The 15345-nt window shown below is 43.4% G+C and overlaps 2 long non-coding RNA genes across 2 annotated transcripts in view; one reads left to right on the top strand and one right to left on the bottom strand.

Moving 5' to 3' along the window:
* The window catches only part of LOC140635592 (uncharacterized), a 71896-nt gene extending 58526 nt beyond the window's left edge, over window positions 1-13370 (top strand). Inside the window, exons 3-4 of the long non-coding RNA XR_012032939.1 lie at window positions 4649-6517; window positions 12612-13370. This is a non-coding gene — a long non-coding RNA (uncharacterized lncRNA). The remainder of the gene's footprint in view (window positions 1-4648; window positions 6518-12611) is intronic.
* Window positions 206-6492, bottom strand: LOC140635593 (uncharacterized). Its single transcript, XR_012032940.1, has 2 exons — window positions 5631-6492; window positions 206-1325 (listed from the first exon to the last, which is right to left on the bottom strand). It is a non-coding gene; the product is annotated as an uncharacterized lncRNA (long non-coding RNA).
* Window positions 13371-15345: the final 1975 nt, after the last annotated feature.

Raw genomic sequence — 15345 nt, 5'->3', positions numbered from 1 at the left:
AGTTTGCTAGAACAACTGAAGAACTCAGGAAAGAGCTAGACTATGAGTACACTTTTATTATTAAAAAAATACATACAGATCAGGAACAGCCAAATGAAGAGACACATATGAGGTCTGGGAGGGTCCTGGGCAGTCTTCTCATGGAGTGAGGGTGCATCATGTCCAGCACATCAAAGTGTTCACCAGTCAGAAAGTTCCACTGAGCTTTGGCATCCAGAGTTTTATTACATAGGCATAATTGATTAAATCATTGGCCCCATAGTTAAACTCAATCACCAGTCTTCCTTCTTTCCCTGGAGCCAGAGCTAGCTCAAAGAGCCAACTAAAGACCCTCTAATCATACGGTCAGTCTTCCTGGTGACCAGCTCCCATTCTGAAGCTATTTAGGGTCCCACAAATGAGTCACCTCGTTAACTTCATGATAGCATAGTGATAGACAGGACTCACGAATAACAGAGGTACTTCTATCATTCAGGAAATCCCGAGGATGTTAGAAGCTCCATGCTAGGAGCCTGGGGGAAAAAATCACACGAATTCTTTATACCTTTACAAATTCATTAGACCAACTAAGATGCTCTGAGCAGAAAGCTTTATGAAATGATGAAGAGTTACTGCAAGTGTAGATTTTTGGCCTACACTGACCAGAAACTAAGTTGAAGATTTCCCCTGGTCCCTGTACACAGGGGAGCAGGGGAGCTTGGCATGGATTAGAGATAGCGTGAGTCACCTCTGTTTATTTTCTCCTTTTTCCACAGCCTTGCATCTCCCTCCACTTCTGCCTGCTGTTCCTTTTCATCAGTTCCTCCAGCCTTTCCTGCCTGAATTGCTTCTAGTTACGGCACAAAGCCCCAAACTCCACTGGCAGCAGCATCACATCAGAGACCCCTTCTTTCTAACCACATTCTTCCCCAAGGCTGAGAGTCAGATGTCAACCCCCAGAGCCCCACCCCTGTGTCTCACACCAGCAGCCAGAGGTGAAATCATGTGGCAGCCACTTTAGCTCGGATTTTACATTCTTTAAAGTGGTCACAACTCAGAAACAAAAGTCTGGAGCTTTTTTACAGAGACTTTAGAAAGAAGAGAAAAAATAGCATCCCCTAGGATCTCTGTGATGTGAGCTCTGTCTCTCATCATGCTCTTCCCTTTGTGACTGGGTTTTCCCCATCCTCTTCCGGGAGGTGGTAAGGAATCATCAGTGTCCTTGCCTTGTAGACACAACGTTTGTCCCAAAGGATGGCCATGAAAGACAGGACTCCTTTAATGGCGCATGCACCTCATCCATAAATTTTCTCTATCTTCGACTCTCTCTGTTGGGGGTTGGGGTGCTGTTAGGAAAAAATTATGAAAAGGAGGGTAAGTTTCAAACTATAAGCAAATAAAACAATTTCTCTCCAGGAGATAAAGATTTTACATCAAAATTCCCTTTCTCCTTAGAGACATTGTGAGATTGGATGGGGAAGGAGGACGGCTTTATTTTATTTTCTTAAGGAGTCCCTAGACTTATTGATTCATTCAACAAATACTTATTGAACATCAACTATGTACAAGACACTATTCTAGATGCTTGGGATAAAGCAAGAAATGAAATTGAAAACTTCCCAGTGTAGACAGTCTCTTCAATAAATGATGCTGGGGAAAGTTGACAGCCACATGCAAAAGAATGAAACTGGACCACTTTCTTACACTGTACACAAAAATTAACTCAAAATGGATTAAAGACTTGAATGCAGCACCCAAAACCATAAAACTCCTAGATGAAAACAGGCAGTAAGCTCCTTAACATCAATTTTCAATTTTTGAATAAAGGCAAATAAAATAAAAGGCAATAAAATAAAGGCACCAAAAGTAAAGGCAATAAAAGCAAAAATAAACAAGTGGGACTACATCAAACTAAAAAGCTTCTGCACAGTAAAGAAGACCATCAACAAAACTATAAGGCAAAATACTGAGAAGATATTTACAAATCAGATATCCCCCAAAATATAAAAAAACATACAATTCAATAGCAAAAAAAACAAACAATCTGATTTAAAATTGGGCAGAAGATCTGAATTGGCATTTTTCCAAAGAAGACCTACAGATAGCACAATGAGTACATGAAAAGGTGCTCAACACCACTCATCATCAGAGAAAGGCAAATCAAAACCACAGTGAGTTATCACTTCACATCTATTAGAAAGGCTAGTATAGAAAAGAAGAAATAGCAAGTGTTAGCAAAGATGTGCAGAAAAGGGAACCCTTGTGCACTATTGGTGGAAATGCAAACTGGTGCATTGTGGAAGACAGTACAGAGCTTCCTCAAAAAGTTAAAAATAGGGGCACCTTGGTGGCTTAATGGTTGAGTGTCTGCCTTTGGCTCAGGGAGTAATCTCAGGGTCCTGGGGTTGAACCCCTAGTTGGGTTCCCCGCTCAGTGAGGAGCCTGCTTTTCCCTCTGCCTCTGCCCCTCCCCCTGCTTATGCTCTCTCTCTCTCTCAAATAAATAAATGAAGTCTTAAAAAGAAAGTTAAAAATAGAATTACCATATGCTACCATATAAAGCATTTCCCCTTTTGGGTATTTATCTTTTTTTTTTTTTGGTGCCAAAACCTTGAGTATTTATCTGAAGAAAAGAACACTAGCTTGAGAAGATGATCTGCACCCCCATGTTTATTGCAGCATTATTTACAATAGCCAAGATGTGGAAACAAAGTATCAATTGATGGATGAATAGATAAAGAAATTGTGATAAATATATATATAACATAAATATTTTGTGTGTATTATATATTATTTTATCTATAATGGAATATTATTCAGCTATAGAAAGAATGAAATCCTGCTCTATGTGACAACATGGCTCAACCTTGAGAGTACTACACTAAGTGAAATAAGTCAAACAAAAAAAGACAAATACCTATGATCTCACTTATATGTGGAATCTAAAAACAAACAAAAAACCTCAGATACAGAGAACAGATTGATGGTTGCCAGAGAATGGGGTGGGGATAGGGGAGTGAAATGGATGAAAGGGGGAATCTCTGGGTGGCTCAGCGGTTTAGCGTTGCCTTCGGCCCAGGGCATGATCCTGGAGACCTGGGATCGAGTCCCACGTCAGGCTCCCTGCATGGAGCCTGCTTCTCCCTCTGCCTCTGTCTCTGCCTCTCTGTGTCCTTCATGAATAAATAAATAAAATCTTAAAAAAAAAAAAAAGAAATGGATGAAAGAGTCAAAAGGTACAAATTTCCAGTTATAAAATAAATAAGTTATAGGAATGTAATGTATGTGGTGACTATAGTTAATAATATTATATTGCATATTTGAAAGTTACTAATGGGGCACTGGGTGGCTCAGTCCATTAAGCGTTGGCCTTCAGCTCAGGTCATGATCTCAGGGTCCTGGGATTGAGCCCTGAGTTGGGCTCAGTGGGGAGTCTGCTTCTCCTTCTTCCTCTGTTCCTCCCCCTACTCATGCTCTTTCTCTCATACATGCTCTTTCTCCTTCAGATAAATAAATAGAATCTTTTTTTTAAAAAAAGTTGCCAATACAGTAGATCTTAAAATTTTCATCACAGGAAAAAAAATGTTTGTGACTATATATGGTGATAGATTAACTACAGTAATTGTGGGGATCATTTTGCAATGTATACAAATAAATCATTATGTTGTACACCTGAATGTACAATGTTATATGCCAATATACCTTAGTTTAAAAAAAAGAGAGAAAAAAAGAAAGAAAATGGTAGACCGTATACTTCAATAATTCCCAAGACATACAAATGTCCTAGACAGTGCTGAGTTAATCACTGACAAATAAAAAAAAAATAGCACAAAGTGTTTCAGATGTTTATATTAGTTATGTGAAATATTCCTATTAAAATGTTGCTATAGGATATTGCTCTTATTTCTGCAGAGTAGTTTTGGAACGCTTAGGACTCCTTGTTTTCTTAAAGTTAGATAAAAAATTTATAGTAATTCAAAAAAAGAGGGAGAAATTCCGTGTTGATGAAGTTTACATTTCTTTGAAGGAAGAAAAACAAACCAAAAAACATCATAAGGCAGGTGATGATAATTGCTTTGAAGAAAAAAGAACCAGTTAAGCAATTAGAGTGATAACAGGGAGGGGACTATAGGGAGATCAAGACAGCCTCATCATGAGATGACTTTTTTTTTTTAAGATCTTTATTTATTTATTTGAGAGAAAGAGAGAGACAGAAATAGCAAGAGAGAGAGACAGCAGGAGCAGTGGGGAAAGGGAGAAGTAGACTCCCTGCTAAGTTGGGAGCCCGACGCAGGGCTGGATCCCAGGACCCCCAGATCATGACCTGAGCTGAAGGCAGACACTTAACCGACTGAGCCACCTAGGTGCCCCTCACTTCATTTGAAGTGAGTTGAGAAAGTGACAACATTGAGGAGAGGGAGCTCCTGGTGGAGGCAACAATTGCAAAGGCCCTGAGGTAAGCCCTCACGACAATGCTAGAAAGTCAGTACTATTGTTGTCTACCCTTTCTTTTAACTCTGCTTCTCCAGTTTCCTCACCCTCTACCTCCTCCCCTTTCCCCAACCTCTCCCTCCCACGTTTCCTCTTCCATTTCCTTCCCTGATTTTCTCCTTCACTTAACATCAGCCTTACCTAGCACTAGCCTGAATTTTTTTTTTTTTTTTTTTTAGCACTAGCCTGATCTTGTCCAGGAAATGCTAAAATTTTTAAAAGGTGGGGGAGAAGAATAGAAAGAAAATATGCCTCATTGAGTGACACTCAGAGCACATGTAGCCACCATGTGACCCCAACATGGTGCTGAAAAAGCCCTTCCCTGTCTCTGGGGCTGCCTGTGGAGCAAACTTCAGCTCTCCAAGCATGCGGCTACCTTCTGCCAACTGTCAACAGCATCTATTGCCAGCTCTGAGGAGTATGGGAAGCAGAACAGGGGATGAGAGGAAAGGACTGCAGAGAGCACATTTCTGTATCCGTCAGCAGCCAAACTGAAGACTCACCAGGATCTGCCGTGACAGATTTCCTGGTTCATGAACTGAAATCAGAATGCTTAACTGCTCAGCTACTTCTGTGATAGAGGAAACGTAAGTTGTCTAGCTGGCGTACGGTTTCAGAAAATGCATTACATTCTCTAAAAGAAAGAAAAGTATCTCTCTTAACAACGGCGTCATTTCCACATCCTCTTCTCTTTAAACTTGTGCCAGAAGATATGCCATGATTAGTTCTCTTTAAGAGAAACTTCCAGTCGTATGTGCAAAGATCAATGTTGCTTGAATTCATCCATTGGAGTGTCTCCAAGACAGGAGGGAAATGCCTGGTGGAGGCGGTCCCCACCTCAGACGGTACTGAGATGAAGGATGACCAAGAAACACCCTCTCTCCATCCTATTCTGGCCCCTCCTGATCTCATCTTCACTCCACCAAACCTACTCCATCCTGTGTTACTCCCACCGAGAATCCCGCCAGCACCCTGTCTACACTGTGTCTCTGCTGAAGCCCTCTTCATATTTTAGGGTGACAACATCTTTCCCCGTGTCCTCCCTGCTAGCCTGCAGGCCCCCGTGCATCAGTCTTCTGGTCACTCTCATCCCTGGGGGGTCCAGTCCCCACGCAGGCCCAGAAATGGTACCTGACCAGCTGAGGGGCTGACAGGCCTTACCTCTGAGGGGGATTTGAAGCCCTGCCTGGGTTTTACCGCTGAGGTTCTTGCATCACTGCCATGGTTTTCCTTGGGGCACTTGACCTTGAAGACTGTGTCAGCACCTGCTTCCATCGATATCACCTCCTCGGCTTTGTGTCTTGTCTGATTTACACGAAGACATCACTGGCTTGCATTTGTAGAGCACTTGATGCAGAGCCCAGCTCGGAGTTTACGGCTGGTGGCAAGGGGTTAACTCCCAGGATGTGTGGAATCATCGGCCAGAGTTGGAATGGTGCCCTGGAAGTCCTAGACTATTCATATGTTGTAGGGAAAAAAACATAAGGAACGTAGGAAGAAGAGGAAAGAATGGAGACAATTTAAAAAGGAAAGAGCTGGAGAATGACTTCATTTCTTCTTTCATGCATTCGTGGAGTAGTTGAACAGAACACTGAACAGATACGTGAAGTGTTCATGGAGCCCCGGTTATCCCAGGCGCCGTCCTGGGTGTAAGGAATGTAGGAGTGAACATGGCGGACGAGGTCATGGGCCTCAGATTCTGCGCCCAGCACCCCTCGGGAGCCTGGGGAATATGCCCGGCCCAGGTCACATAGCTGGAATACCTAGCAGCTTCCCCCCGTTACCATGGAGACCCCACGGAAAAGAGGAGAAGAGGAGGGAGGTCCTCTCTGGTATCATCCAGCAGCTTCCAGCCTTCTCTCATCTTGGCCTAAGCAGTGGCCCTTCTGCCAGCTGCTCATACCACCCACGCTGGGCCTCTGGCAGAGGGGGAAGGAGCAGGTGACCCCTGGGGGCTTCAGGCTGAAGGTGATGTATGCCACGGAGGAGGGGACGTTGGCTCTGCCTCACGGCTGGCCCAGCAGAACTGCCACGAAGAAAATTATGAGGTAAATTAAACTTTAATTTGATTTTTATTTGGTTTCAGCAACCAATAAAGGGACAGCCATTTCCAAGTCCTGTCAGCGGTTGGAGGAATGTTTTGAGAACATCTGTTTTATTAACAGCAGCAACAATAAAAGCCAATCCCATATTTGTAGAGGAGCTGCCTCCCAAGGCCCTCTGAGCACTTTCACTGATCTTATCTGCTGCCTTTTCCCAGCGGTCCCAGAGAAATTGTATTTACTTGTAATTAAGCTTAACTCCAGAGCTCTCCTGCAACCCTCCCCACTGCTGCCTCCTCAAGCCCTGGCACCAGGAAAAGACCCGTATGGGGGGGGCGGGGAGCAGGGAGTGAGGGCACCAGGTGCCAGCCTTCATCTCTTCACCATCCCTCATTCAGCACTTGCTGGGATCTCAGCACCCAGCTGCCACAGCACCGCGTGTTGTTTTCAGGGCTGGGGAAAGCATCACGTGACGTGCGGTCACAGAGGGAAAGTGGGAAAGCATTTCTGGTTTGAAAAAAATTCCATTTTTCTCAAAGAATAGAAAAATACAGAAATTTTCTCTCCCCCCCCCCAGCCTTTTGTCTCTTTCTCCCCCTTCATCTTGTTGAAATTCCTAAATTGTCTAAAAATTAGACATCATTTATTCGAATTACTTGATAGAAAGTAAACATCACAACAATCTCCAAACTGACCATAGTGTAGGCTCTGGAAGTGATACGCTTTTCCTTGTAGAGGCCAATGGGATACACAAGATACTAGATATCAATGCAGTGGAGCATCGCTTGACTGGTAAAAGAAATAAAATACATGTCCCATTGTGCATGACCCTTGAAAACACTATGCTAAGTGAAAGAAGCCAGTCACAAATGATAACATATTAACTGTCCAAGATAGGACATGGAAAGTGTTTGGTGATGGGACAAATCTTCGAAACACGGTGCTGGGTGAGCAAAGTGCATGGTGTGTCTTCCTAGGCCTGCGGCAAAAACAGGTCCTTGGGATTGGGCTGGAATGATGGTCAGGGATGAGGGGAAGGGTCTTAAATGGGTTGATGATGGTAATAATGTACCATAACTGAAGGGTTTCATTACCTTCTAAGATTGTTAAAATTTGGCAGAAAAGATTCTTGGAAAAGAAGCTGAGGAGATAAACTAAGGAACAATAGAAGACAAAATGTAACCAAAAATAATGTGTTGCTCAAGTTATAAGTCAATTGGGAAATTCGGTCACTTTTTAAAAAAAAAATTAAAATTATTCTTTCTATTAAAGAGCATTATATAAGTTAAAAGTATGAATACATATGAATACTTTTCTATTGTTTTTTCTTAGTCTTTTTTGGGTCGATTTTAAAGTTATTCTCACAGTGTACCCCGTATTATAACACACATTTTTCAGTTCAAGTTATAAGAAGGATTTATTCATGTTATTACAGGTTCTTGCTAAACATCACATTAATCAGACAACTTTTTGATTATGTGTATTGTTAGAAGGGAACAGATTCAACATGACTGGTAAAAGAAAATATCATCTATACCAAGAGCTAGGCAAACTTTGATTAATCTGAATACTTAGAGAATTAATTCCCATTTAAGGTCTCTACCTTAAGAATTATGCAGTGTTCTAACCAGGGAAACAGGAAATACAATTAAAAAGCTAAATAGCACAAAGGTATCAATGTTAGCTTTTCCTCAGCAGTCTCCCGGCAATGATTTTTTTAAAAACTATTCTCAGGATGAGGGCAGATACAAAATGGAACGAAGAAGTCGGTTGGATTGTTGAATGAGGTTGTTTCAAAGTCACAGCTGAAACAATAGTCTTGAAAGGCAAGGTACCAGAGAGTAGAAAGGTTTTTTAAATTTCAGAGGCTGGCTTTGAACATCAAAAGCCAAACTGGAAGGAAGCTGGGCATAACATTTATCCACAAAACAGAATAGGTAGGAATGTACGACAGAGTCGGCTGCCTCCTGAGAACTGTTTATTACTGAGATAAAGAGCTCATAACAGAATGTAAATCAACTTTATCACTGTGAACACTACTTAGTTCAGTTGGCACTATTATTTTTTTTTTTTAGTAGCCAGACTTCCTCGATGAAGGGAACAGTGTGTTGATTCACATGCCAGCATAGCGTCCCTCTTGTGTTGCAAACCAGCACCGTGAGTAGCAGGATGGAAGAGACAACTTTCAGTCCCAGAACAGGAGGCGAGAGACAGAGATGTCACTGTGGTACTTCCCTGTGAGAATGTTTGGAATCCTGACCACCACCCTGGACCCCTCTCCTTGGGCTTAATCCCAGCAACTGGGTAGGACCAAATGGACAGACACCTCTGATAGATTCAGGGAGGTGGGGCCCAAGATGAGCAGACACTTGTGCCTTGCTACCCAAGGACTAGCCTCGGGAGGCGGTGAGGTTCTTAGGGAAAGACATCTCCTGCCATCACCTGCGATGTGGCCTGGTGCCGGAACGGTGGTCCCTGGGGCTGAATGAAGTACCTGAGGACTAATTCATAGCATCTTAAAGACCTTGCGGTCCATAGGGGAAGGAGAAATGCTGTGAGTAGGCTAACAGATACCAGAGGCCTTGGATTGGGATGAGGAGGTGCCAGAGTGGTGCATCTGGTGTTCGCAGGCCTTGGCAGTGCTGGCCATCCACTACAGAGCTTGAGAGGGAAGGCACACGGCCATGATGGCCTGCAGAATGGAAGCTGTGGAGCAAAGGGGTCCCCCTGTGCCTCTCTTCTCACTTCCTCCATTGCCTAGAACTTAGATGTACTATCCTGTTCCCCACTGGACAAGGCAGGGAGCAGAACCTTGAGTTTACCAAGTATTCCTCCCTCAAAAAATGGCTGACCATTACATTGAAAGTGAGTAGATCTCCCTCTGCCTGTGTCTCTGCCTCTCTCTCTGTGTGTCTCTCATGAATAAATAAATAAAATCTTAAAAAAAAAAAAAGAAAGTGAGTAGAGTGAGTAAGACTAGATTTTCTACGTTGGTAAAAGTGAGGGCTTGCTCATAGAGTTCAGTTAAGAGAAAATAAAGGTACATTTTGTACTTTCTAGGTTGTTTCAGTTAGGGTAGGCTAGACTATGCTGCAATATCAATCCCCAAATTTCAGCACACAGCATATCTACCTGCTGGGGGTTGGCTCAATGTTGTTCTCGCTTTAGGACCTATACTGATGGAGCTGGAACTGGGCCATTCACAGAGGGAAGGGAGCTCTGAGAGGTCCCGGTCTGGTGTTGACACACACCACAATTAGTACTTCCACTCACAACTCATTGGCCGGAATGGGTCACAGGGCCTTGTGCAACCAGCTGACGTCAGGAAGTCTGTGCCCAAAAAGGTGGAGATCTGAAAATATTTGGTGAACAACTAATAACTATCCCTATAGATGTAAAATTCTTACCCACTACATGACTGAGGGTTCAAATACAAAAACTAAACCAAACCAAAACAAAACAAAACACCGCAACAAAAACAAGATAAACACAGCATAGCTCTTTAGAAAATGGAACCTGGGTTTGAATTTTGACTCTGTCACTTGCAAGTAGTAGTAGCATCTTGTCTAGGTTACTTAAACCTCTATGACCCTTAGGGTTTCCCACAGGTGGGTACAAATAGGTTATAAAATAACTTCCTGGTGCACAGAAGTGACACAATAAATAGCTATAATTTTTATCTTTTTTGTTATTTTGCTTCTTTCTTTTCTTTGTAGTTTATAATCCTAATTAAGTAAGAGTTCTAGTTAGTTGGATTTCAGCAAATTGTTTGTTTTGTTTGTGTTTAGGTTCACTTTCTTTTAAAAATATAGTCAGATACGTATATTTACAGTGGTAGCCTTTGGGGTCACTCTGAATGGTAAATGATAAATCCCCACCCTGGAACGGCTGTATGCTGTTGGGTAGAACCAGTGGTCAGGGACTCAGGAGTGGTCTGCCTTCAGTTTTGTGTGCTTTATGGTTGGTAATAATAGGGAATGATTGCCTGCCCTTGCCAGTGCTGACAAATGTGAGAGTAAGTAGAAACCAGGAGAGAGAAGCAGGGGAAACAGAGCCACATGCTGGCACACACCCATCACCACTATGCTCACCTCAAACCGATAATGACAATATTCACAGTTAACCCTGGGAGGATTTCCATGAACAAATGGTCTTGCCACTTCTTTAGAAGGAACTCAGAAATATATATGCATGCCATATATATTTTTTAAGATTTTATTTATTTATTCATGAGAGACACAGACAGAGAGGCAGAGACACAGGCAGAGGGAGAAGCAGGCTTCCTGCGGGGAGTCTGATGCGGGGCTTGATCCCAGGACCCTGGGGTCATGACCTAAGCCAAAGGCAGATGTCTAACCACTGAGTCATCCAGGTGTCCCCTGCATGACATATTTTGGTTTTGAGTATGAAAAGGTCCCCAACAGGAATATGGACATAGCAGTGCTGTCCATCTCTGCTTCCTACCTATGTGTGCTGGAGTGTTAGCCAGGCTATGGAACTGGGAGAAAGGAAGTGCTCATCCTGTGGCGGCTGGCTTTCAGCTTCTCTGACTGCTTCCCTCTCCAACTCCAACTGCAGACCACCACTGAGGTGGAGGAAACACAGGCCCAAACTCACACAGCACATACACCCTCCCTCCTTTTGCCCTTCTCTTCTCAAGGAAGAGGTTCAGGCTTGAGTAGCAATAAAAGGAACTCTTCTGGAAGGCACATTTCTCCCAGAGTCTGTGTGTATATGTGTGTGTGTAAAACAAGCCCTGTGTCTTCTTTTTAATCACTGAGGAACCAAGTATGATAGCTGAAAGCAAAATGCTAGACACTGAGCAAGAATAACCGCAAAGGTGAATAGGTTTGGCCTGAGGCAGAAGGATGTTTTTTGTAGAGAGCGTCGCCAGTATTTCAGGATATCCACCGCTCACCCTGATTATGTTGTAAAGTAACCTCAGCCTGAGAGGGGGGACACTGCCTTCCTGTTAGTTGGGTCACCAGGTCACCTATCCCCCCCCCCTCTGAAACAACACCAAGAATAAAATAAAACAGAGGTCCAGGAACAATTTCTTCTATAGAATAATCCTCAGTACGCATTCTGCAGAGAGAATAAAAAATGTCCTTCAAGGAAGGACAGCCTCAGAAATTGCATTCTCTTTCAAAATTAATTTTAAAACCCCGTGGCAGAGGTGGGGAGAAAATCCTTTAGCATACCTTATAAAACACAGGATAAGGTCAACCATAAATAGCAGAGTCCCTCTTCTCACTTGGTTTGAAAGAAGAGCGAGACTGAGAGAAAGACACATGGAATAAAAGATTTCACAAGAAAGGGAATGCTGAAGTCAATTAGAGGTACCTGTGGAACAAGAATGTAGGCCTCCCGGAGGACACAGATGTCCTCCATGAATCCCGTCTGGAAATGACATGGGAAAGGTGGGATTCCAGGCTGCTCGGAGGTTCTCCGCTTTCTTGGAGCAGCAGAGCAGAACCAGGGAAAATTCTTCAAGTTTATGGAGGTGAAGCCTGGATAGAGTGACTATTAATCAAGAAAGCAGTACTAGGGTTGATCAGCAGTCTTGGAAATCACCCAGACCAAGAGCAAAATGTGTGTACATGTGTGTGCATGTGTGTGTGCACATGATCGTTCAGATACATGACGAGGGAGGGGAGGGGTTGGAAAGGGAACCTGGGCAGGGCCAGGCAGGCCCAAACCCCACTGAGGTCCCATTCCAAAGGTGCAGGGAAAAGAAGGTGGATGGGAAAATCGTTACCTGGCCTGCCCACTCAGGGTGATGGAATATCGGATGCAGCTCTTAGTGGGATCCAGTTAGACCGGGTATCTCTCAACACCACCTAAAGGGTTTTGTCCGCTTGTGACTTTATGGAGACAGCAAAATGATTCATCGAGAGTGGCCGTACCCACGTTCTTGGGACTTCCGGTGGCAGTGCACACACCTCACTAAGCATTAAACTAAAGCATTAAACTAAACAAATGAGTGTATGCTGTTATTACAATGATGGTTTAAAACGCTACCTTTTTTTTTTTTATGGTTATAAAAGTGACCTATGTTCTTCAGTGTGGTTTTGATGGTAATGCTCCCATCTCTCTCCAGATTGCTAGGACAGATCAGAGGCAGCCAAGGGGTAAAGCCAACCTTTTACCCTGATGCTGATGGAACGTGTCTTCTTTGGGCGATTCTGCATCACTTCCTGATTCTCTGATGCACGGAGCCTGTTTACCTTCCAGTTCTGCATAGCGATGGTCAACCGCTCCTCTAGCTGGGCCTAGGATGAGCCTTAGTTGAGTCCTACGGATGTTTGTGGCAACTCTTTGGAGACATGTGGCAGTGCTGCAAGGTCCTGAGCCCACTGCGATGAAAAGGAGAAGAGGGAGCTACTCCTCACTCTCCCTGTAGTGCCAGGAGGAGGACAAGTGTCAGGAGGAGGACAGCAGCAAGGAAAGCCCAGTCTTGGCACCTGGAAGACCTGGAGGAGCTTCTGCAAATCCAGATCCAGCTGGAGAAACAGGGGGACAAGGCCCCAGAGCAGATGGCTGCCCTTTGGTGCCCACCTGGCTGTGAACGTCGTGAGGAGCTCTCTAGGCAGTGGGCCCAGATGACAGGAGCCAAGCAGGGCAGGGCAGTGGCAGGGGGAGCTGAGGGGTCTCTTCCCTGGCACACAAGAGCTCTATGGGAACCCCCTAAATAACGTGTGTGCAAGGCCCACAGTAGCACACTGAAGAGAAATACTGTTTATTTCTGCTAATGTGACCCTATCTTAGCCTCCTGGCCAATGTGGCTTTGGATGCATATGATTACATCAGGGTTTTATGTAAAATATATAATAAAAATATTTTATTCTCTCTGCAATTACTTTAGGTCCACTTTTTAAATGTAGAGTCCTCCTCAGCCATGTTTTCCCTGAATATAGAAATTATTTATTTCTATATAATTATTTTACAATAAGGCTGCAGAACTACCTGGATGAATCGAGAACAGACCTGGGTCCAGCCATTATTCACAGACACTGTGAAAAATTCATCTTACCAAGGTCCTGGGGGTGATCAGACTCAGTGGCTTTGACCCACACTTTACAAAGCTCATAAAATACAGATGGCAAAACAGAGATGCCCTTTTATTAATGCACATTTAGATTTATGTCCACCAAGGTGACTAGGTACCTCCGACCCTTGACCTATAAATTCTCTCTCTAGGGGAAATCTACTGGGGAAGATCATTTATAATCATGAAGCATTCCAGGTGAGTGCAGAGTCAGAGAGGGATTGGCAAGGAGAGTCACCTGTTCTTGGCAGCGGCTGAGCTAGCCTGAGGCCGCTGTCTCCAAGGAGCATCCACGCGCAGGTCAGAATGAGAACGGACACCTTCGTGAATGTGCTGTGCTGGGAGGGCTTCCCCCCATGCTCGCTTTTGTCACTCTTATTTTCTTCTGCCTATAACATCACTTTTTTTTTTTTAATTTTTATTTATTTATGATAGTCACAGAGAGAGAGAGAGGCAGAGACACAGGCAGAGGGAGAAGCAGGCTCCATGCACCGGGAGCCCGATGTGGGATTCGATCCCGGGTCTCCAGGATCGCGCCGTGGGCCAAAGGTAGGCGCCAAACCGCTGCGCCACAACATCACTTCTTAAGTGAAGCAAACCAACTTTCCAAAAGCCGATATACCAGTTTGCTGAAAGTCAGGTCCTGAATCCTCAATTTGCAGAGTGAACCACTTACCAAAGTATTGATTCTCCAAAACCTTGCTTCTGCTACCTATTCATGGAGCTTGTCGCAGATGGATTGTATGACGTTGCTTCAGTTGTCTCTGAAGCGGCGTCACTCTCAGTGTCTGTTTGGTGTGGCTCATGGGAGCTGCTTCAGCCGGCAATTTTACTGAGAGTTTGTCAGCCTGACCTGGTTGAATGTTGGCCTTATGTTTTTTACTTTTAGATCTCCACTGCACAGCATTTTATATGTTAACAGGTGAGCTCACTCTGCAGCACAGCCTCGTACCTTCTCTTGTTTTGAGGCTTCAAGCATAACTTGGATTTTATAGGCCACACACCTAAAGTTATATATAGAACTCATTTCATGAAAAGAAAATTCTAGTTTCCGCATTTGTTATAGATACGCAAAATTAACAAGTAGACAAAAATTTTTGTTCAAAAGACTGATAAAGTCAGCAAAAATAGGGAAGGGAAAACTGGCATAAAACTGTGTTTAAAGGGCAAACCATTCTTCCACATATACGACATTAAAGTGAAAGGAGTCTGAAATCTGAAACATGCACAATATATTTGTTTGAACTTATTCACAAGGCCATGATTAAGGATAATAGGAAAGACAATGGGCTAAATATAGTTGCAGAGAGAAACCTACCTTATTATTTATCAAATCCTTGACATTGAAGATGTGCCCACTGCATGAGATCTCAAATGTACAAAATCGTCTTGTTACACAATGACATAGACCCAAAGTGCCAAATTCACTAGCAGTTGGCCAGCCTCAGTGACACACCTGTAGCAAACTGGCTTGGACTGAAATCACTCTGATGAGCTCATCTAGAGGCCTAAGATTTCAGGTACCAGATTTGGCAGTCTGGGGTAAATTAATCATTCAGCAAATTAATTTTCAACATGTTGGCTTTTGAGGAATTGGTCACTGAGTGACTTATCTTTCGGTGAATTGATGTTTGATGAATTGATTTTCATCAAGTTTACCTAAAGTTGTTTGGATTTATTACTACCATTATTTAGGTTAGCATTAAATTTCTAGTCTTAGGTACTTCTAGCTCTTTAGGATGACTTAGCAAATCCCTGATTGAATCCTACTATGTTGATTTTATAG

This window comes from Canis lupus, chromosome 6 (genome assembly GCF_048164855.1).
Source record: "Canis lupus baileyi chromosome 6, mCanLup2.hap1, whole genome shotgun sequence".
NCBI lineage: Eukaryota > Metazoa > Chordata > Mammalia > Carnivora > Canidae > Canis > Canis lupus.
This window is presented reverse-complemented; position numbering and strand designations above follow the sequence as displayed.